Source organism: Peromyscus leucopus, chromosome 22 (genome assembly GCF_004664715.2).
Source record: "Peromyscus leucopus breed LL Stock chromosome 22, UCI_PerLeu_2.1, whole genome shotgun sequence".
NCBI lineage: Eukaryota > Metazoa > Chordata > Mammalia > Rodentia > Cricetidae > Peromyscus > Peromyscus leucopus.
The window spans coordinates 23,481,604-23,503,669 of NC_051081.1; positions in this window are offsets into that span (position 1 = coordinate 23,481,604).

The window sequence follows — 22,066 nt, forward strand, 5'->3', positions numbered from 1 at the left end:
ACTTATATATATAATGTAAATATAAATATATATATATATATGTAAATAGTGTGTCATTATTATTGTTGAGATCTGGTGTCATTCCATCCAGGATGGCCCTGAACTTGCTGTGCAACAAAGGATGACCTTGAGTTTCTGACACTCCTGTCTCCGCTGCTCCAGTAGTTGGATCACAGGTACACACCAGCACATTTAGTTTTATGTTGTGCTATGCTCAAATCTCAGGCATGTTACAGGCTAGGCGAGCACTGTGTTCACCAAATTATATCTCCATATGCACACAGGCACACACACACACACACACACACACACATATATACACACATATGTATGTATGTATGTATATATGCGTTATAGTATGTATTTCACAGTATGATCTCAGCTCTCTAAATGCAAGTCTTTTTTTTAGAGCTAGACATTGTAAATTCTCTTAGGAAGATGAAAGTGTGGAAGCGGTCCTATATCCCAGCTAAGATCAAAGGGCAAGCTAATACTACCCACCCCAATGTGTGTGTGTGTGTGTGTGTGTGTGTGTGTGTGTGTGTGTGTGTGTGTGTGTTGTGGAGCTTTCTGTGTTCATTGCAGGATGTTCAGATACCAACCTCACATTATATAGTCTTAAAGAACATTATTGTCATCCTTTTAACACTGCTATCAATAATAGACAAGGAATGAAAGTGAAGCCTCTCTCCAGCTGTGGGAGTCTTAGAATGTTTTTGTTGGTTGGGATATTATAAGAAATTATATGCACAATTAGAATAACTAACTAGTATCTAAAGTTCAGGAAATAAATGTGCCGTGATCTAAACCACTGATGGAAAAGGACTCGCTATGTGTGCAGTCTTTCCCCTCAATGGCTGTGGCCAGCTGTGAGATAAGGGGAGGTAGGGAATGAGAATTATTCCCTCTTCTCAAGATTCAGTCTCCCCTCCCCTTCTGTGGCTGGTAGTCAAGAACCTTCAGTCTGGCAAAATGAGAAAGAGATAGAAGAAGGAGGAGGAAGAAAAATAACACAGAGAAATCAAATGATACTAGAACAATTGAGCTATGTTTTATTTTTAATTTGGAAGGATCAGCAGAGTTTGAACACAATGTTTTTGTTTGTTTGCTTTTTTGTTTTTAGGAAACTTCCCTACAGGCCCCTCTAACTGCACTTCTATTTATAGACAAGATACTTTTGCTTTTTCCTTCTGCTTTTCAATAGCCCAGGCTTGCCAAAGTCCACACCAGACATATTCTCTCTTGATGACTCTTTGCTCTTCTAGATAATTGTTTGGGGAAAGGTTTTAAGTCATCCTCAATCATCACTGATATTAGGAGTCTGATCCTTGGATTTTGTGCAGCTTTGACTCACAGAGAGGGAAGGAATATGACTGTCCACACACTACTCTGTGCTCTACAGCCACAAGCTTCCTCAGGCAATGCTGTGGATGTGATAGCTGTTCTCCCTCCCTCCCTCCCTCCCTCCCTCCCTCTCCTCCCTCCCTCCCTCCCTCCCTCCCTCCCTCCTCCCTCTTCTCTCTTCTTCTTCTTCTTCTTCTTCTCTCTCTCTCTCTCTCTCTCTCTCTCTCTCTCTCTCTCTCTCTCTCTCTCTCTCTCTCTCTCTCTTCCTCTCAGTTAAAACATTTCTATCACCCTGTACCTGTGCACATGAGCACACATACATGAAAATTGCACTACGGAAATAATTAAGAGCCAGTACTTGGGTATGAATCAATTATTTCCATGCTTTAAATAACTGATACTAATTAGACAATTTTGTGATGTGGATATCCCCTATAATAGCTGATTAAACACATTATCACTTCTTTTTGCATTTTACTCCTAGCTTGAGATTTATATGAAAAGTTTGTAATAAATTGCAATGCTTTCTTAATGAAAAATGTAACCTGGATTTTCATTCCTACTTTTGGTCACCATCCTTCAAACATCATTCATTTTTAAGGGTGTGTAGTGTAGGTCAGAGACAGAATGTAAGTATATGTCACAGGTTCAATCCCCAGTCCTGCCAAAACAATCCCCATCATGTAGAACTTAATTCTTTATGAAATTATAAAACCCTGAAGAACAATAAACACTTTGTACAATTAAAATCCCTTTCTATTTTATTTTATTTAATATGTCGGCTCATTTTGTTTCTCTCCATCCCATTAAAACTTTAAATAAATAAAACTTGGATATTAGGTCTATTGAAGTTCCAATGTGACTTTCTTGAGAAACAAATACAAAACTGAAATATTATGCAAGACTACACTGAAGAAAATTACTCTATGTAAATGCAGGGAAATTTGTTAGAAAATGTGATTGACAAGATATCTACCTGATGACAAGATAATTGTGTTAAAAACATAATGAAGGTGATTAGAATAATGACAGTGGCTAGACTGAAACATGAGTACCATCTAATTAATATTTTCATAAATAATGAGTAGGAAGTACCAGACAAAAAAACAATTGTGAGCATCCTAAAAACTAGAAAGTAGTTACAGAGAACTTCAAATTTGACATTTATTGTAACAATGAATTAATTATTGTTCTGCTTTTCTAAAATGCCATCAAACGGAAGTGTTAAAGTAACAGTCTGAGGCAGGAGGATAGAGAATTTGATGCTAGTCTGAACTACCTAGTGTGTTCTAGGCTGGCCTAGGAAATATATCAGTATTGTGTCTCAAATGGAAAGAAAGAGAGGGAAGGAAAGGAGGGAGGGAGGGAGGAGGGAGGGAGGGAGGGAGAGATGGAGGGAGGGAGAGACAGAGGGAGGAAGGAAGGAAGAAGGGAGGGAGGAAGGAAGGAAGGAAGGAAGGAAGGAAGGAAGGAAGGAAGGAAGGAAGGAAGGAAAAAATGAAAAGCCTTCACTCTTGATTAAATCTAAATTTTGAGTCTCCACATATCTACTCCCGACCAACCTACCTTAACCAATTGCTTAGTTTAGATCAGGCTTTGTGACAGTACTGAGTCACATCATTAGGTAGTTTCTATGGAAGTCTATGTACTTGCCTCTATGATTTCAGTGTGTATCCTTCAAGCTATATCCACGTATACCTCATTGGGTGAAAATATGACTAATAGTCAAAAATTGAGTGGAGTTGAATTGGCAGAATTCTTGTCATGATGATACATGGTGATGTATGCCACAACCAGATCTCTGTAGCTTGGTAATACAACTTAGAGATGTCCCAATAAAAGTGACAAAGTGCCAAGTTCCTGAAGGAGGGGCAAAACTGCAATTCATATATGTGATTGGCAGCTTTGAATGGCAAGAGTATGCTCTTATTTTTGATTATTGGTGTGTTTTGTCTTTATTGTCAGAGGTTGAACTATGTTGGACAATGTCATGAATGCAGGAAGACAGGTATTTGGGTGGATCTATGTGAGTGAACACTACAAGTGCAATTCTTTGTCTATCATTAATTCACATTGGAAATTATCCACCACAGCAAAGGTTCTCACAAGGCAGGCATCTTCTTTCTCGTCTGTCAGTCTTACTTAGCACGTCTCATTGCCAACCAAGCATTTCTGAATAGAGCAATGTGGGATGAGCACGGTGGTTAGGTGGGGGCTACATATATATCCTGGTATGGAAACATACATACACACACATGGGTGTGTTGTGTGCCCTTCATATGGCACAATTTACTATGGGAAGATGTCTGCTGGGGTAAGTGAGTTATGGAAGAAATAGTGATTCATTCTGTCCCAACTAGATATATATTCTCTATGTCAATGTCTATGTCTTCTCTGTTCAGTATGAGCATGGTAGACCTAATCTTGCTTGGTTGAGAGTCCTTGCTATCACATCTCTTATGTAGCCTCATCTCCTGCTTCAGTGGTTGGATCAAACTTCTGCAGTCTGGCTCAGAATAGTGTACACTGCACGCCCTGAGCATGAAACATATCTGTGCCGTTGTCCTACTTTCAACCATTGAAATCATGGGTGCTCTAGATTCCCAGAAGAAGCTAATAAGGCATGGAAGTGCAGGGAACTACATGTTCTTTAAGACAAACTTTGGCAATGAGGGGCAGTTGTGTGACGAAACAGCTGATTGGGTAATCTTATACTTTTCCTATCCTTACACATCTCTGAGGTACAGTTATTCCAGAGACTCACAAAGAAATTTCAAGCATTCCATCAACTGCATTTTTCTGAAGGTCTACAACCCAGCACAGTAGGTGTATTTTCCACTTTGCAGTCTCATCAACTTTTTTTCATTCTTGGTGCCCCGAGATTGCACTTTTGATATAAACTATTAATGTGCAAACTTTACCTCAGTGTGTATTCCAGATTTCCTGGGATAAAATAAATAATCATTTTGCTTGAGTTATTTGTATTTGAGAAAGGAAACTGAATTGTTTCCTGAACCACTGATTGTTCATAACATAGCTATCTCTGGCTAGGAGCTTTAGTCAAAAAAAGAAAATGTTTATAAACGTATGCATGTATGCATTGGTACACATATAGGAATGAAATGCTTAGCAATTCAGCTATGTTTTCTTTGTGTCACAGTATCTCAGGTTTAGAGTTTGTTGATTTATCTGTATCTCATCAATGAAAAGAGCTTTCTTTTCTCTTTTAGAATTTTTTTAGATTTATTTACTTAATGGGTTATGACGTCTTTAATGCATGTATGCTGACACCACATGTGTGCCTGACACCCCGGGAAGCCATAGAGGCAATGGCTCTCCTGGAACTGGCGTTACAGAAAGTTGTCAGTTAGCCTGCGGATGATGGGAAATGAACTGGTCCTCTGGAAAAAGAGCCAGTGCTTATGAATGATGAGCCATTCTCCAGACCATTTACTTACTGTTTGCTCCACTGACGTTATTATCATCCACTTTATACTACCCATACATCATAGCTAATTATGCACATGCTTTTTAATATCCCCCCACTGTTTTGTACTATTACCTTCACCTGAACCCTAATTAAGTGGCTTTGACCTAATTAACTTCCTTGCCTGGTCTCAAGTTGCATCAGCAACTTTATGATGCCTGCAAGTTCTTTCTTTCTGGTGCTTTTCCTCATTGTGCAGAAATGTGTCCTGAAACAGCTTTAGGAAGTGCTGTGAGGTTGAAGGCTGCATACCACAATGTTTTATCCCCAAACACAAACCTTGTTAGCAGCCTTGAGAAGTCAGTCAGATTTGTAGACATTTCTATGCCACCCGACACATTTTTCCATTTAATCTTTGTACTCTGAAGCCCCATTTTGTTAGATATAAATATGTAGTTTTCCTCTGTCATTTGTGAATGAAGCTCTATTATTTAAATGTTACTGTACGTTTGGACAATTTTCTGTTTCCCATTTTCAACTCTCTGAAATTTTTCTAGTTACACATTTGATCACATCTTCCTCTCAATTTTTCTGTCTCATTTCTTCATGCTAAGGCAATCAAAGGCCAAGCATTATTGCTGCACCTCCAGTTACTAATGTATATTTAGGTAAAGAAGGGTGTTTTAAAATGTTACATCTGGTATAATTTGGGGAATGATAATAGCTATAACTAAGTATCATCAACTTCAATAGGGAAATACTGTATTGAGTCTGTTTCTTACCATGTCCTACACTCAGACAAATCAAACAATATGGTAACAAAAGCAAACAAGAACAACTTTTGTGCAAGGTAATTTAGAATGCATGTTCTTTTAAACTCCATATGCTCCATATGCCTAATAAATCAATCCAACTAGAGAATAATTTTAAGCAAGGCAACCAGACTAACTTCACATTAATGACTGAAATATTTGTTTTCCAGTTCAAACAGCCTACTTAGATCCAGAACCCAGTCATCCCCTTTCAGTAGTGACATACCTCAAGCAAAATCCAAAACTAATGACGTTTCCATTTCAAATTTAAAGGAGAGTGGGGTTTGATTTGGTTAGTGGACTGGAACATGCCTTTAATCCTAAGACTCCAGGGGCAGAGGCAAGTAAATCTTTGCAGATTAAAGGCCAGGCTTGTCTATATGGTGAGTTCCAGTCTAGCCAGACCTAAATAGCAAGATCCTGTCTCAGTAAACAAGCAAACATTACTGTTCCGGTTCTACATGTATGCTTGCTCACTTTGCTTGACCTCCAGTTAACACCTGGCACTGAACTCTATATTCTGCCTTGTAGCTAGAGTTTTCCTGCCTTGCCCACAGTCAAGACAAATCTTTGTCACCTGCCAGTCCCACAGCCGCTCAGACCCAACCAAGTAAACACACAGACTTATATTGCTTACAAACTGTATGGCTGTGGCAGGCTTCTTGCTAACTGTTCTTATAGCTTAAATTAATCCATTTCTATAAATCTATACCTTGCCATGTGCCTAGTGGCTTACCGGCTTGTCATGGTGGCGCTGGCAGTGTCTCCTTCTGCCTTCCTTTTCTTTCTATTCTCCTCTCTGTTAGTCCCACCTATACTTCCTGCCTAGCCACTGGCCAATCAGTGTTTTATTTATTGACCAATCAGAGCAACAGATTTGACATACAGACCATCCCACAGCACTGCCTTTAAGCTGATCAACTGTCATTTCCAGAAGCAAAGTAACAATTCACATTAGTGTGCCACTGGTTAGGAATTTTTCACACCTCATTGTCTTACACCACCTCTCTCTCTCTTTCTATAGCTCTCCTTGGATGAGGAGGTAAGGGCATCATCATACAAGATCTCTGGGTCCTTTAGGATCCTGAAGACATGTTATTATATGAATGCCTTGAGCACTGCTATTGCTCAGCAAGAAGATCTTACAATCAGGAGCCCTGGCTGCCAGCAGATTCCTTAACTAATATCTTGAGAGGATCAGTATGCCCACTGGGTAAATCCTCTTCACTGTCATTGAAGAACGACCTGGGGCAAATGATCTTTATTTTCTTTTTCTTTTTTAATTAATTAAATTTATTCATTTATTTTACATCCCAATTAGTCTCCCCTCTCTCTTCTCCTCCCGTTTCTTCCCCCTAACTCCCTTCTGCTCCCCCACATCCACTCCTCCTTTGTTTCTGTTCAGAAGGGAGCAGGTCTCCCGTGGGTGTCAACAAAGCATGGCATATCAAGTTGAGGTAGGACTAAGCTCCCTGCACCCCCTTGTATTAGGGCTGGGGAAGGCAGCCCAGTATGGGGAATATGTTCCCAAAAGCCAGTCAAAGTGTTAGGGACAGGCCCTGTTCCTGCTGCTAGGTGTCCCACAAGTAGACCAAGGTACACAACCATCACACATATGTAGAGGGCCTATGTCGGGCCCATAAAGCTCCCTGGCTGTCGGTCCAGTGTCTGTGAGCGCCCATGAGCCCAGGTTAGTTGTTTCTGTGCATTCCCTTGTGGTGACCTTGACCCCTTGACTTATACAATCCTCCTCCCTTTCTTCAGCAGGATGCCCTGAGTTTGGCCCAGTGCTTGGCTCTGGGTGTCTGCATCTGTTTCCATCAGTTACTTGATGAAGGCTTTCAGGGATGCAAACTCCAAATCAAGTAGTGGCCAGCATTTATTTCCCACTTTTACTTTGATCAAGACTAATCTGTGTGGATAGTTGACTTCTCTACAACAAGCCTTTCAATTAAGCTATTTCTAGTTTATGGTCTATTGTTCAAATGAGCTTTTGCAGAATAATGGCCAATCTGTGGATGTTTACACATTATTGAGTAGCAGAACCAGTTGATAAAACACTAGTCTGGCTCCCATGTTCTCTATATAATATTCTCATGACTGTAAAAGCAATATTTTGACCAGTGATGCTAATAGCCAAACCATGAAGAAATTAGATTGTCTTAATTTAAAAAGTGGCAGAAATACTATTTTGAGGACTTATTATCATGCATAATTTATTCATTGATTATTCCTAGACCTTCAGTAATACCATCCCCCTTATAAGGCCATCTGCTACCATGTGGCTCATAGAATCCCCTGTCTTCAGTACGGGATACTGACTTTCCTCAATTATGCTGTTAAAGTTGAGATAGCCACCGTGTGTGTTGGCAATAATATCCAAAGAAACTGAATTCCGCTTGACTTTTGTACATAGCTTAGGTATTTTGTAAGAGTTACTAGAGGACTCAGGTCTCAGGAGCTCAGGTCTCCCTCAACATCACCTAGCAGGGATATGATAGACAGTACTTGAACACCAGCCAAATGCCAAGACTTAGTCCCAGCTCTTAGTAACATTAGAACATTTGATATTTTCCTGTTAAGTTTGTACCTTTGGAAAAAAAGATGGCCCTGACCATCTGTCTCCAAGTTATTCTGGCTTCTGTTCTTCTCCAATTTCCCTAAATCAGAGACTGTTCTGATATGCAAAGTCTCTCTATGTTCTCTGAATGTCATGCCACATGTTCCTTGACTCAAGCTCTGACTTCTGTATAAAATTCTTGCCTCTATGTACAAGTATAGTAATGGTCCATAGGACCAAGCTAGAAGGTTTGTTCCTCTGGGATACTTCGTGGAAATTCTTGCCTATAGACAGTATCTCTCTCCTCCTGACTTCTTCAATATTTGTAGCACTTATCTTAGTATAATTCTAACTCTTAGTGAATTATATTGTTGATGATTATTTTCCCACACTTTGGAGAAATTCACAAATACACACCGCATTATTTATCTTTGAGTCCCACAAACAGCCTAAGGTCTCTAACTAGGTTGACAATAAGGAGAAAGTATTGTAATAAGGACAGCTTGTTACTTGAAGCATTCAAGCTGCTATAAAATTCTGGAATTCCCTTTTTGTATTCATCTACTTTCCTTCTAAGCCTCAGACCTTGCAACAAATTCATTCTTCTTATCTATAATAAAAGTAATAAATTCTATAATGTTTCAAATTGGACATGTTAAAAACCCGAGCCTTTATGTCCCATTCTCCTCATTTGACTTTATCTCAAAAAGTGACTCATTTTTATCTTCTAACGTCTCCAGCTAAAGTCTTGGATTCATCTTTACCTTCTTCCTACTTTTCAAACCTTTATGGAATTCACCAGCAAATTCTCATCAGATGTTTTTTGGATGATGTCTAAATTCTGAGAGTCGCTCACCACTTTCACTATCATTGTTGACGTAGTCAGAGTTTCTATTGCTGCCATGAAACACCATGACCAAAAGGAGGCTGGGGAGGACAGGGTTTACTTGGTTTATGTTTCCACACTGTAGTCCATCACTGAAGGAAGTCAGGACAGGAACTCAAACAGGGCAGGATCCTGGAGGCAGGAGCTGATGCCGAGGCCATGGAGGGGTGCTGCTTACTGACTTGCTCTTCATCGCTTTCTCAGCTTGTTTTCTTATAGAACCCAGGACCACCAGCTCAGGGATGAAACCACCCACAATGCACTGAGCCCTGCCCCATCAATCACTGCTTGAGACAATGTCTGATAGTCAAACCTTATGGAGGCATTTTGTCAATTGAGGTTCTCTGTCTTTAGATGACTATAGCTTGTGTCAAGTTGACATAAGACTAGCCACCCAATTATCTTTATTCAAGAAGCCATTATCCTGTGTGTCAATGACTGCAGTGATCTCTTATGCACTGTCTGGCATTTGCATGCCCCCTCCCTGTGCACAGTCCACTACTCTCCACATAGAAGCAGAGAAAGCTTGCTTAGTTACAGTTGATGATTTAAAAAACCTCCAGTGATCTCATGCAGTGCTTCAGTAAAATCCAGTGTCCTCTCAGTGGCCTCCAAGGCCCTATACAACTATTTATATACTGCCAGTTGTTTCCCTTCCTGAGCTATCTCCCACTCCTGAGTTCTGCTTACCTGACAGCTATACTATTCTTTTTACCTCCCTCAAGCAAATCCAGATGTGTCCCCACTTCTGGAGAGTTGTCCAACATAACTCCTTTTTCAAGAGTTGTTTTCACACAAATATCTGTAGAGCTCACTCCTTCATTTTTTCTAAGTTTTGTTCAACACCAAGCTCTTAAGCAATGGAGACCCTCACTTCTAAAATTACAACTCCTGCAATCCTTTATCCCTTTTCAAAGTTTTCCTTTTTAACATTTCTTATCATAGCAGTTATCCTCATCAAATATCCTATATGTATTAGTAAACTATCTTTTGATTTTTTCTGTCTAAATTAAAGCCAATAATGATGTGTTTGTTTTCAAATTGTGCTTTTAGTTTCTCAAGTAGTACCTTACATAGCAAGCAGTGAGTATTAGTGAATTAAGAGAATAAAGTGGACAGTGTAGATTTCTTGGACTGCCAACCCTCAAATCATGACACAGAGACCCATTATTAATTATGAATGCTAACAAATTAGATTTGTTTCTAGTTAGCTTTTCTCCCTTAAATTAACCCATTTCTATTAATATATGTACTGCCATGGGACTCCTTTACCTCATCTACATACTGTCCATCCTGCTTCCTCCCTGTCTGTCTGGCTAGCCCATGGCTCACTGCCCCCCCCTCCATTTCTCTCTGTCTGTCAGCCTCACTCATCCCTAGCTATTGGCTCTTCAGCTTTTTATTAGACCAATCAAGTGCCTTAGGCATGCAAGGAGAAACAGCAACACATCTTTACATAGTTAAACAAATGCAGTATAAACAAATGCAACACATCTTTACATAGTTAAGCAATCATTCTGCAACAAAAAAATACAACATGTCTTTACATAGTTAAAGAAATATTCTATTCCACAAGAGTACAGTGTGGAAAGGAAGGTTATATTCCCTTCACTTCAAGGGGCAAAGAATCCCATGGAAGACATGGAGTTTGATGGTTATGGTGCAGTAGTCTCATTGACCTCAGAGATGGACACCCTTTTAGTATTAATAGTCTGATGGTATAGTAAAGGGAAATATCCCAGAGAAGCCTGTGTTTAAAAAGAAATCCAGGTAAAAATGTAAAAGAATTTTATCCAAGGCAATTAGCAATGGGAAGCCAACTAGGAGTTAATATATTGCTGGAATCCAGGTGAATGTGTCTAAGAACCCATGGAAGCGTTATGCATGGTAACATCAGCTTTAGATATTTTAAATGCTCAGAGTATGGCAATCACTCATCACAACACAAACCAAGCCAGAACTTTACCATCATTTTAAATTTTCATGTCTTCTTATTTATTGACCCCCCCCACCAAGACTAGAAATATCACAGAAAAAATTAAAATTAAAAAAAAAGAGCTAGGTCATTCGGTCATAAAAGGCAGAAAGATTTTACTACCTATTCTGCATTCACAATGGTGGTAAGAGCAGGTTAGGAGCTATAAGAAACTACACCAAGAGGCATAAAATTTAGTGGTTGCATTGAATCTGTAGATTGCTTTTGGTAAAATCGCCATTTTTACTATGTTGGTCCTGCCTATCCATGAGCATGGGAGATCTTTCCATTTTCTGACATCTTCTTCAGTTTCTTTTTTCAGGGACTTGAAATTCTTATCATATAGGTCCTTCACTTGATTGGTTAGTGTTACCCCAAGGTATTTTATGCCATTTGTGGCTATTGTAAAGGGTGATGTATCTCTGATTTCCTTCTCAGCTTCTTTGTCAATTGTATATAGGAGGGCTACTGATTTTTTTTTTTTTTTGAGTTGATCTTGTATCCTGCTATGTTGCTGAAGATGTTTATAAGCTTTATCAGTTCCTGGGTGGAATCTTTGGGGTCACTCAAGTATACTATCATGTCATCTGCAAATATGGAAAGCTTGACTTCTTCCTTTCCGATTTGTATCCCCTTAATCTCCTTATGTTGTCTTATTGCTCTGGCTAGAACTTCAAGTACTATATTGAATAAGTATGGGGAAAGTGGACAGCCTTGCCTCGTTCCTGATTTTAGTGGAATTGCTTTGAGTTTCTCTCCATTTAATTTGATGTTGGCTGTTGGCTTGCTGTAAATTGCCTTTATTATGCACGGCTAGGCCCCGGGTGGAGCGCTGGGAGTCTAATTAGTGAGAAAGAGGAGGGTTTGTATGAGCGAGAATTGTTGAAACCAAGGTTGGATAAAGCACAGGGACAAATAGCCAAACGAATGGAAACACATGAACTATGAACCAAAGGCTGAGGGGCCCCCAACTGGATCAGGCCCTCTGAATAGGTGAGACAGTTGATTGGATTGATCTGTTTGGGAGGCATCTAGGCAGTGGTACCAGGTCCTGGGCTCATTACATGAGTTAGCTGTTTGAAACCTGGGACTTATGCAGGGATGCTTGGCTCAATCTGGGAGGAGGGGACTGAACCTGCCTGGACTGAGTCTACCAGGTTGATCTCAGTTCTCAGGGGAGGCTTTGCCCTGGAGAAAGTGGGAATGGGGGGTGGGCTGGGGGGAAGGGGTGGGGGCAGGAATGGGGAGAACAAGGGAATCTGTGGCTGTTATGTAGAACTGAATGGTATTGTAAAATAAAATAAAATTTAGCAGTAAATCATTTCAATACCAAGTCTATTTGGCAGAATAATAGTATTGGGTTCTCCCTTGGGGTCTATGACCCATGTAACTAGAAATCTTGGCCTCTGTAACTGTGACAGGTTTAGGTTCCATCTCTTGGAATGGTATTTAAATCCAATCAGAAAGTGCTTGATTATTGTCATAACGTTAGTAGTATCATTGCACCATTGGTCACATTCTATTCACACACAGGCTATTCACTGTTGTAGCTTCAGAGTTCACACCTGGCTGAGACTGAAGATTACCTTTTTTCCTTATTCATAGTTCATCCCAGAACCATGAAAGCTAGTCAGCTGAGATGAAATTTCCAGGTGAGTACTAGCTTAATTTCTCCAGGTTTTGTGACTCAAGAATGCAGTGTCATTCACTGTAGGTTCTTAAGAGGGAGCAGAAAGTTCATAAAATCCAGAAGTGGTGGATAGCATCAAGGAAACTATTTCCCAGACATAATGGAGAAGTTGCACACGTGAATTCACAGTGATTATGAAAGCATACACAAGCCCTGCACAAGCTCCAGACAGGCAATATCTCACCACCAGATGATGAGTTATTGGCATTTGATAGATGACAGGAGAGGGAGAGTCAGTTTTCTTTAATGATATGCAGGCCACATGCCAGGGTAGGCCACACTCCCAGGGCTGGTTGTGGAATATTAGCTTAATTATGTAAATATGTGTTGTATTCATTTAACTATATAAGCTGCAATTGTTTAACTATGTAAAGATGTGCCGCTGTTTCTCCTTGCCTAACTAAGGCACCTGATTGGTCTAATAAAAAGCTGAGCAGCCAAGAGTTAGGCAGAGGAGGGATAGGCAGAGCTGGTGGGCAGAGAGAATAAGTAGGAGGAAGAATCTAAGTGAGAGAGAAAATGAGTGAGAAAGGCAGAGTGGGAGAGAACAGGAGAAAAAAACAGGGAGATGCCTGGAGCCAGCCAGACAGGGAGGAAGCAGGAAAATAGGATATACAGAATGAAAAAAAGGTAAAAAGCCTCGAGGCAAAAAATGTAGATGAAAGAAACAGGTTAAATTAAGTTATAAGGGCCAGTGGGACGAGTATAAGATATGGCTGACCATTCATAACTAATAATAAGTCTCCATGTCATAATTTGGGGCTGGTGGTCCGAGAAAGCTTGCTACAAAGACCAGTTGTGCAACACAAACGGGACTCCAGGGAAAAACTGAAAAAAATATGTAGAAGAAATTTCAAATTGATTAGGAAGGGATGGGAGGGTTTGGAAGGGTGTTTATGGAAAGAGTTTGAAAAAGAGGCATGAGCATGCTTAAAATACATTTGTGATATTATCCAAGAATTAATAAAATATTGTTTAAGAGAAAAGATTAAAGTTTGATTACTGTATTAATTGATATATTAATTCCACAAATCATTGTTAGTTCTAGAACATAACACAAAAATTTGAGCTCTAGAGAAATTACTAAATTTTCTTGGTTTAGGAGGAGGCAGAGATTAATTCTATAGAATAAATTTAAGTGAGAATGAGAACTGAAGACTCTGTTGCTTATAATTACATTGATGAAGCATGCTTGCTTAATGTTATTAATTCATATTCATAGAGAATAAAGATTGTGTTCTTTTTATCATGATCATTTCTATATAAAACTTAGCTTTTAACATATGAGACATCATCTTATGAAACACTCCATATTGGGACTCAATTATCTTCCTATAAAATATCAAATTTCACATTCCAGGAAACATTTATTCCTACTGCCTCCTCTATTTGACCAATGAGAAAAAGGTGCCCATACCTTAAATATAGCTCCACAAGAAAAGAAAAGAACACTTTTATGAAATGTATAGTTATGCTATAAGAGCTATTAATTGATCCCAGTGAGCTGAATAAACGAACCCACCTGTTCAAAGCACTTTGTATGAATGTCACTGAACTCAATTGTATAGTGGCTTTCAGTTCTGTGGGATATATTAAAATGCTCTAGCAAAGAGGTTTAAATGCTAATGTCAATCCAAACTTTATAAGAGAAGAGGGTCCTTCAGACTAAAGGAACCAGAGCTATGATTTATTCTACTGTTCAAATCACACAAAGCTTCTTGAGTTTCATTCCTACTGCTATATTATACTAATGAAGGTACCAATTATGATTTGTACCTAAAATATCTATAACTTAACAAACATTGGAGAATTCGCTGTGGAGAAAAGTGAAAGTTATCCTCATTTTTTAAAAAGAACAATATAGAACCACAGGCTATAACAAAACACCAGATTAAACAGCCAAAATCATGCAAAAAATGATAACTCCATGATTCCCTGGGGACAATTAAATAACACTCATGATTCTGATAAAAAATTAGAATTCTTATTATAAAATTGAAGAGAATATGAAGTAAAGAAACTTTTATAAACTAATGAATGTTTCATACATAGGTAAGAATAATTACTTTGTTGTATGTTGATATATCTGATAAAATTTAAAGTTCATGTTCATATGATGTAGAAGATGCACTCTTGAGTTTCTATCCATCTACATGACTTGATTGATATGATGATAAACACACATGTTGAATATACTTGTACAATGATGTAACTGAATTTTATTAGAAACCAATAACCTTGTGGTATATTCTCTTACAAATCTATAATAAAAGTAATGTACAACAAATGCATTGCTATATCTATCATGGTCAACATGGCCAAATCTTACAATTATAAAATGGATTAAAAATAGCAAGACACATAATAATACAAGTAGAGCTATAAATCAATAAAGTTTAAAAAATAAGAACCAGTACATGTTATTTAATGAAGCATATGTAATTGGTTAAATTACAAATAAAAATACATTCTTATATATCTAGTCAGGATTTATGAGTACTTCATTTCTGGATCTGTGTGGTTGCATTAGAATTGTTCAATGCACTCTTCCATGTGAATAGTACAAGTTCATATTGTAGACTTGCTGGGATCACAGAAGCAAGGCATTGGTCATGCCACATGTTGACAACATATGAGACATTGGTTGATATCTATCACTGTGAAGACTGGAGATACTATGTATGTGAAAGCTGAGAGAGATAACAGTGCCATGCTAGTGAATGGATGTGCTTACTGCCTATAACTATCCATTTTGAAGTGAGCAATACCTGGTACTTGAACTTTCTTGTCTCCCTTTAGTTTATAAAGGCACCAAAATATTATTCATTGCAACTATAGAAAAAATACATCATTTAGATGAAAGATGACTTTTATAGATTGTGAATTTGGCATTCATGATCATGTAACTCAACATTTCTTATCTACTATGTGTTGCTTGCTTATATGAATAGAGACCACTGGCAAAGGACATATGTGAGCTGGCTTGATACTAACTTACTAGATAGTTCTCAATTATTAAAAACTTAAGACTTCATACAATTAAGACACTTGAAAAATTCGGTTCTAATTTTAGTTTTAGTTTCTAGTGGGCTACCATCCAGAGGTCAGAACACACCATTTTTAGTCTAGTGAAACAAAGCTAAATTGCAAAGTATTGAAAGGAAAGGTCACTGTGCACTTCTCCCTCTAAGAAATTAAATATTTATGACATAAAGCATGTTTTAAGACACACAGGATTTTCTTATTTGGCTAAATGACCTTTAAGCATAAAGCTGATGTGACTTCCCTATCATTTGTAGTGTCTACAAAGTTCATGAAAAAAAACTGAAATGTGAAACATTAGAAATGGATCCTTGAGCTAAGCAAACCTCAGTAAATGAAATGACTGGAAAACATGAAGTAGATAACTGTCAACATTGATAGCAGTATGATTAACAGGAATATAGTAACTCAAGAAAACCTCTACAATTTAATCAAGATAAGTTCTGCGTGACATGCTTTGTCTATGTAGGGACAAAGTTTAATATTTAAATTACTTTCATTTCTAGTTTCAAGATAATAGAAGAGGAAATAAGTATTTTAATTATTCTACATTTGTCTTGCCATGTATGTTGTAATGAATTTCCTTGAGTAAATAAATCTGTTTCCAGATGTAGCAACTATGATGAGAAATCCTTATCTGGAAATCAATTCAGCATACTCACAGCTGGAGTCATATTAAAGTAAGCAGATGTATGAGCTAATTATCAATCAGGATGGAGTTGGTTATTAGGCACTTCCATACAATTGTTAAATATTAGTATCAAAGATATCATATATCATAAATATTGTCATATCCTATACCCAGGCTGGGGTCTCTGGAACATGTCTTGTAGCTTAAGACTCTATTTAGTATGTCTAATATTAGATTCTGTAACTGAAGGACAGAGTTTTCAAAGGATCTTGAGCTGAGTACAAATACCCTCTTTGAGGAGGCCTGTGGGGCCTCTTTAGCTCACCTCTTTAAAATGCACCAGCATTTGTACAACTACTGTTGATAGCTCTTGGGATAATTTCTCCAAATGATTTTTCTCTTTGGACTTTACCTCCTCCTCCAATGGCAAGAATGAATTTATTTCATAAGATTTTAACTCAGTTAACTTCATTACATTAAGTAGTTCACCTAACCAGTCAAAGGTTTCTGAGCACCTGAATTCTGCCTTTGTGGCAGAATTCAAGGTAGATATCAGCTACCATACAAATCAAATAGCAAACATTCCATGGAAAACAGTGAAAATTCTTTGACTGAACAAAGGCAATAGAAACACATTGTCAAAAGATACAACCATTGCAGTAAGGGCTTATTGAGAAGTACGTATGTGCATGCACAAAAGAATGAAGCTTGGTACCTATTCCCAGTGACAAAAACTAGCAAAAAGTAGATTGAAAATGTAAGTGCTACACTTGATTTTGAATATAGAAAAAGAAAATGTGAGAGAAATACACAGAAATGGCAGACAGTTTCTGGGCTAAGACTCTCAGAAGCACAAAACTCTAAATCCAGAATGGACAAAGAGGATTATACTAAACTGCAAAGCTCCTGCAAAGCAAAGGAAACAACCAACAGAGTGAAGGGATGACTTAGAGACTGGGAAGGCAAATATTGTCAGCTACACATTTGATAAAGGATTAGCATATAGAGCGCATAAGGGAACTCCACAACTGGTAAACAAACAAACAAACAAACAAAGACACTTTGGGCTATTGTCAACTACTTAGATGGGTTTCTGAAAGAATACAATTGTACAATAGGTATATGAAAAGATACTCAAATGCACTATTCATCAAGGAAATAGAATTCAAAACCCCAACAAGACATGTTTGCCTACAGGAAGAAGGACCAGTATAGAAAAGGCAAAGAATAATTGCAAGTTGTGGCAAGAAGGCAAAGCAAAGGAAACCTTTACACACTGTCAGTGGGAGCGTAAATTATGAGCTATTATGGAAACAATCTGGAGTTCCTCGAATGTTTAAAAATCTAATTACTATAGAACTCACCAATCTCCTTGAATACACATCCAAAGGAAATACAAACAGCATACTGAAGAGATATCTACACTTCGTGCTACTGTATAGCACCATGCACAATAGCCAAAATGCAAAACACACACAAAAAAAGTCTTGTGTCCATCAGTAGGTCAATAAGGAGATGTGGAGTGTGTCCATAGCAGAACACTGGTCATAGAAAGGATCACACACTCTTATTTGCACTAATAAAAGTAGAGCTGAATGACGTTGTATTATGCAGAGCAGGTCAGACAGGGAGGAGAGATCCACATGTGACATCCAAATGTGACTTAAATAAGTTGATTTCATAGAACAGTGATTACCTAGGCTACATAAAAACAAATGAGGAGTGAGTAAAGTGTGATTTATGCATGTAGATTATAGTTTGAAGAGGCATAGGCTCCTGTGTTCTCTTACATGATAGGGTGACTACAGATAACAATAAGGTACTATATATTTCAAAACGACTTGTATGATTTTGCAGGTGCTTATCAAAGAGAAAGGATAGGTGTTTGAGAAAATAGTTAATCTGGGTCTGAATATTATGAAATGAACACATGTATCAAAGCATCACATGGTACTTCATTTTGTACTACTTTTATGATTCTGTTGAAAAGATAGCTTAAAAATAATGATGGCCATGAAAAATGTTAAAAGTAATACATAATGGAGAGGCCAGGTTTATTCAGTGGCAACTGTGTCTGTGGCTGGAGAAAATAGATCACGTTGAGATATTGACTTTTGTAACTGTTTCTACTCACTCTTAGTGGTCTGCTGACAGGATTAATGGCTCTTCAAGGTAACTGTGGGTATCACCCCTGAGAAGAATAACCATCCTTCTGCCAAGATGTTTTAAAATTTCAGAGTTATGGCTATGTATGCATTTAAAAGGAAATATACTATACAAAAAAAATGGCTTCAGATATTACAGCTAGCAAAAAGGTGGAAGGAAACAAATTACTCTAGAAAACTATCCTATGACCTTACCCTGAATACCATGTCCAGGTCACACGTGCATGCACACAAACATGTGCACAGGCACACACTCACATTTTATATTTTTAAAAAAATTAAAAAGAACATTTTTCTAGAACTTTCTAGATGGCTTACAGCTAAGAGACTTCATTGCTCTTTCAGAGGACCCATGTTTAGTTCACAGTACTCACCACAGGGGAATTATAGCCTTCTGTAACTCCAGCTCCAACAGATCCAAAGCTTTCTTCAGGCCTCTGTGGGCACTGGCATGATTGTGGCACACAAACACACACACACACACACACACACACACACACACACGCACACACACACACACTTTAAAAATAAATTCTGAATGCACAAAAACAGAGCCACATTGGGCTTCCTCATCCCACAGTCTCATGTCAGCAGCAGTGCATCTCCTGACAGCTGTCTGTGAGATGGAGGTGGCCACAAGCCACCATGACCTAAGCAACATGGCTGTGGATTCCAGCCACAGTACACAGAGGCATCTCCAAGCCACACAATGTGGTGTGTGGTGGATTTAGCCTTTGCTATTACAGAAAAAAAAGGTGGGGGATTCTGGGGTACATGTTGCTTTAATTGAGGCATAGACCCACTGTTTCCAAGAGCTGGTGATATACATGTGGCTCCCAGAGCCAAAGCTGGAGATAAATGTAGCACCTCCATGTTGGAAAGCTGAGGTGGGTGGAGCCAGCAGCCAAAGCTGCCATTTCAGTTCTAGTAATGCTGCAGTTTAAAGCAATAGATTCACAATAAGGCAGATTCAGATGGAATAAGACATTAAATGGTTTACAGTGCACATAAAAATATATGTAGGCTTGGAGGAGAGAGGAAAAGGAATATAGGCAGTTATATTAAAGAAATAGAAATTTTTAAAAAAATAAAGTCTTTTTGTTTTTTGTTTGTTTGCTTTGGTTTTTTTTATTGTTTTTTTGTTTTGTTTTGTTGGATTTTCAAGACAGGGTTTCTCTGTGTAGCTTTGGAGCCTGTCCTGGAACTTGTTCTGTAGCCCAGGCTGGCCTTGAACTCACAGAGATCCGCCTGCCTCTGCATCCCAAGTGCTGGGATTAAAGGCAAGTGCTGCAACCACCACCCGGCTAGAGAGATGGCTCAGCCATTAAAGGCTAGGCTCACAACCAAAAAATAAAGTCTTTAAAGAGACAGTAAAGGTAACATAAAATATAAGCCATGTAAAGGTGGGTATTATACAGAGAGTCTGGATTATATTGTCTTTGGGATTTTTAACTACAGAAAGACACTTGATTGTAATAGCTGCTCAGTTAAACCAATATGTATATTTTAAAGGTACCTTTACTAAATTTGGATCTAAGGATTTGTTGCTTTGGAAAGGAGGCTCTGCTTTGGTTTCCACAGGAAGCAAGAGGCTATGGGTTTGTTTCAGATTAAGATATATCAGGTTTAACCAGCCAAGACCCCCTGAAAGGTCTCTGATGACACCATGGCTCAGATGATCCAACATCCAGAATGGTTTCAAGGCAACTAGCTCAGACAATGCAGCCTCACAGTCCATTTCAGCCAGGACTTGACCATAATTCTTAATTTTCTCAGGATCCCCATAAGAATATAGCACCCTTTATCGGCAGGAAGTAGTCTAGAACACTACATTCACATTCCCCAAAGTGGATTACGGATGTTTGTTTTTGTTTAGGTTATTTGTTACAAATTGTTATTAGTAGTAGTCAATCTCTTTTAAAAAAAGAAAGAGGGATGTAATATAGAAATATAAGGATAAATGTTTTACATTGCTATGGATTTTAGTTTTTTGATAAAAATTTAAGGTTAATTTTGTTATACTGTATGTATATTTCTACTTTTATTTATTTTGTGCAACTCATTTGAAATTGTAGTGTATAGTTGAGAAATATAGATTAATAATTAGTCATCTATGATAATCAAACTTATAGTCATGTTAGTTAAGTTTTCTAGGTATACATAGATAACAATTATTTAGGTAGTAATCTTCAAACACTTCAAAGACCTGCAGAATATGTCATTTAAAATGTTTTAAAAACTTAGACTTTCTGGACAGTGAGACAATCTGCTCCTAGCAGGACCAATTTACTTCAGAGATGACAGGCAATGAAGACATGACATATGGAGTTTATTTTATTCTTGGCAAAAATAGCCTTTTGGACAAGAAACTGTTCTTGCCTGGACTGCTTGACAAAATGTTGTATTGACTGGACATGCAGGACCCATAAGAAGGTGACCACTGAACTTTGCAAGGAGAGATGGTCCTTCAGGTTCCTACTTTGCAGAAGAAACTACCAGACATTCTACAGGACACAGAGAGAAGTGACTGAGAGACTCTATGCCTATAGGCTGAAAATGGATGGCAAAACATTGCAAAAAAAACCCTCAAGGTGACTGTCCAGGCAGCCAACTTTCTCTGTCATCCTGTATTTTTAGAAGTTGCTTTCAATTCTCCTCCTGTTTACTTAGGTACTATTGTATCCTTCTGAGATCGTTGATGTAGTTGAAGACTAGATAGTATTTTCCTCGGTTATGATAAAAGATAAATTAGATATGAAACTTTATATCACAAATATAGGATAGATAGGATAACGTCTTTAATTTTGCCAAGTATACATAGACTAGATATTATAACTATAATTCTTGCTTGATAGCTGTTTTTGTTATATGTAATTTTACTATGTTGAAGTTAAAACCTTCCTTTTGAATAGAAAAAAATGGGGGGGATGATGGGAGTGTCTTTTTGTATGCTGTGAAAATACATTGCTCTGATTGGTTGATAAATGAAGCTGTTTGGCCAATGGTGAGACAGAATAGGGTTAGGCAGGAAATTCTAACTAGAGAGGAGGAAGGAGAAAAGAGAACAGAGGAGACGCTGCCAGGCACCTCCATGAGAAGCAAGATGTATATCAGTAAGCCACAAGCCATGTGGCAAGGTATAGATTTATAAAAATGGGTTAGTTTAAGATGTAGGATCTAGAAGCCTGAGACAATAGGCCATACGGTTCGTACTTAATATAAGCCTCTGTGTGTTCATTTGGGTCTGAGGAGCTGTGGGACTGAGAGGACACAGGAGTCGGGTGGGCAGAGGAAAACTTTCAGTTACAATCTTATTTCCCTTTCTTAGAAGATCCCCTTCTCCTCCTGGTCTCCTACTAGTTACCTATCTGCAGTGAGTATTCTGAATGAAATGTACATATCTAAAGCTCAAATGCTAACATCCACATATAAGAGAAAAATGCAATATCTATCTTTCTGGGTTTGGGTTACTTCACACAGGATGATTGTTTTTAGCTACATCATTTTACTTGCAAACTTCACCTTTCTTAGCAG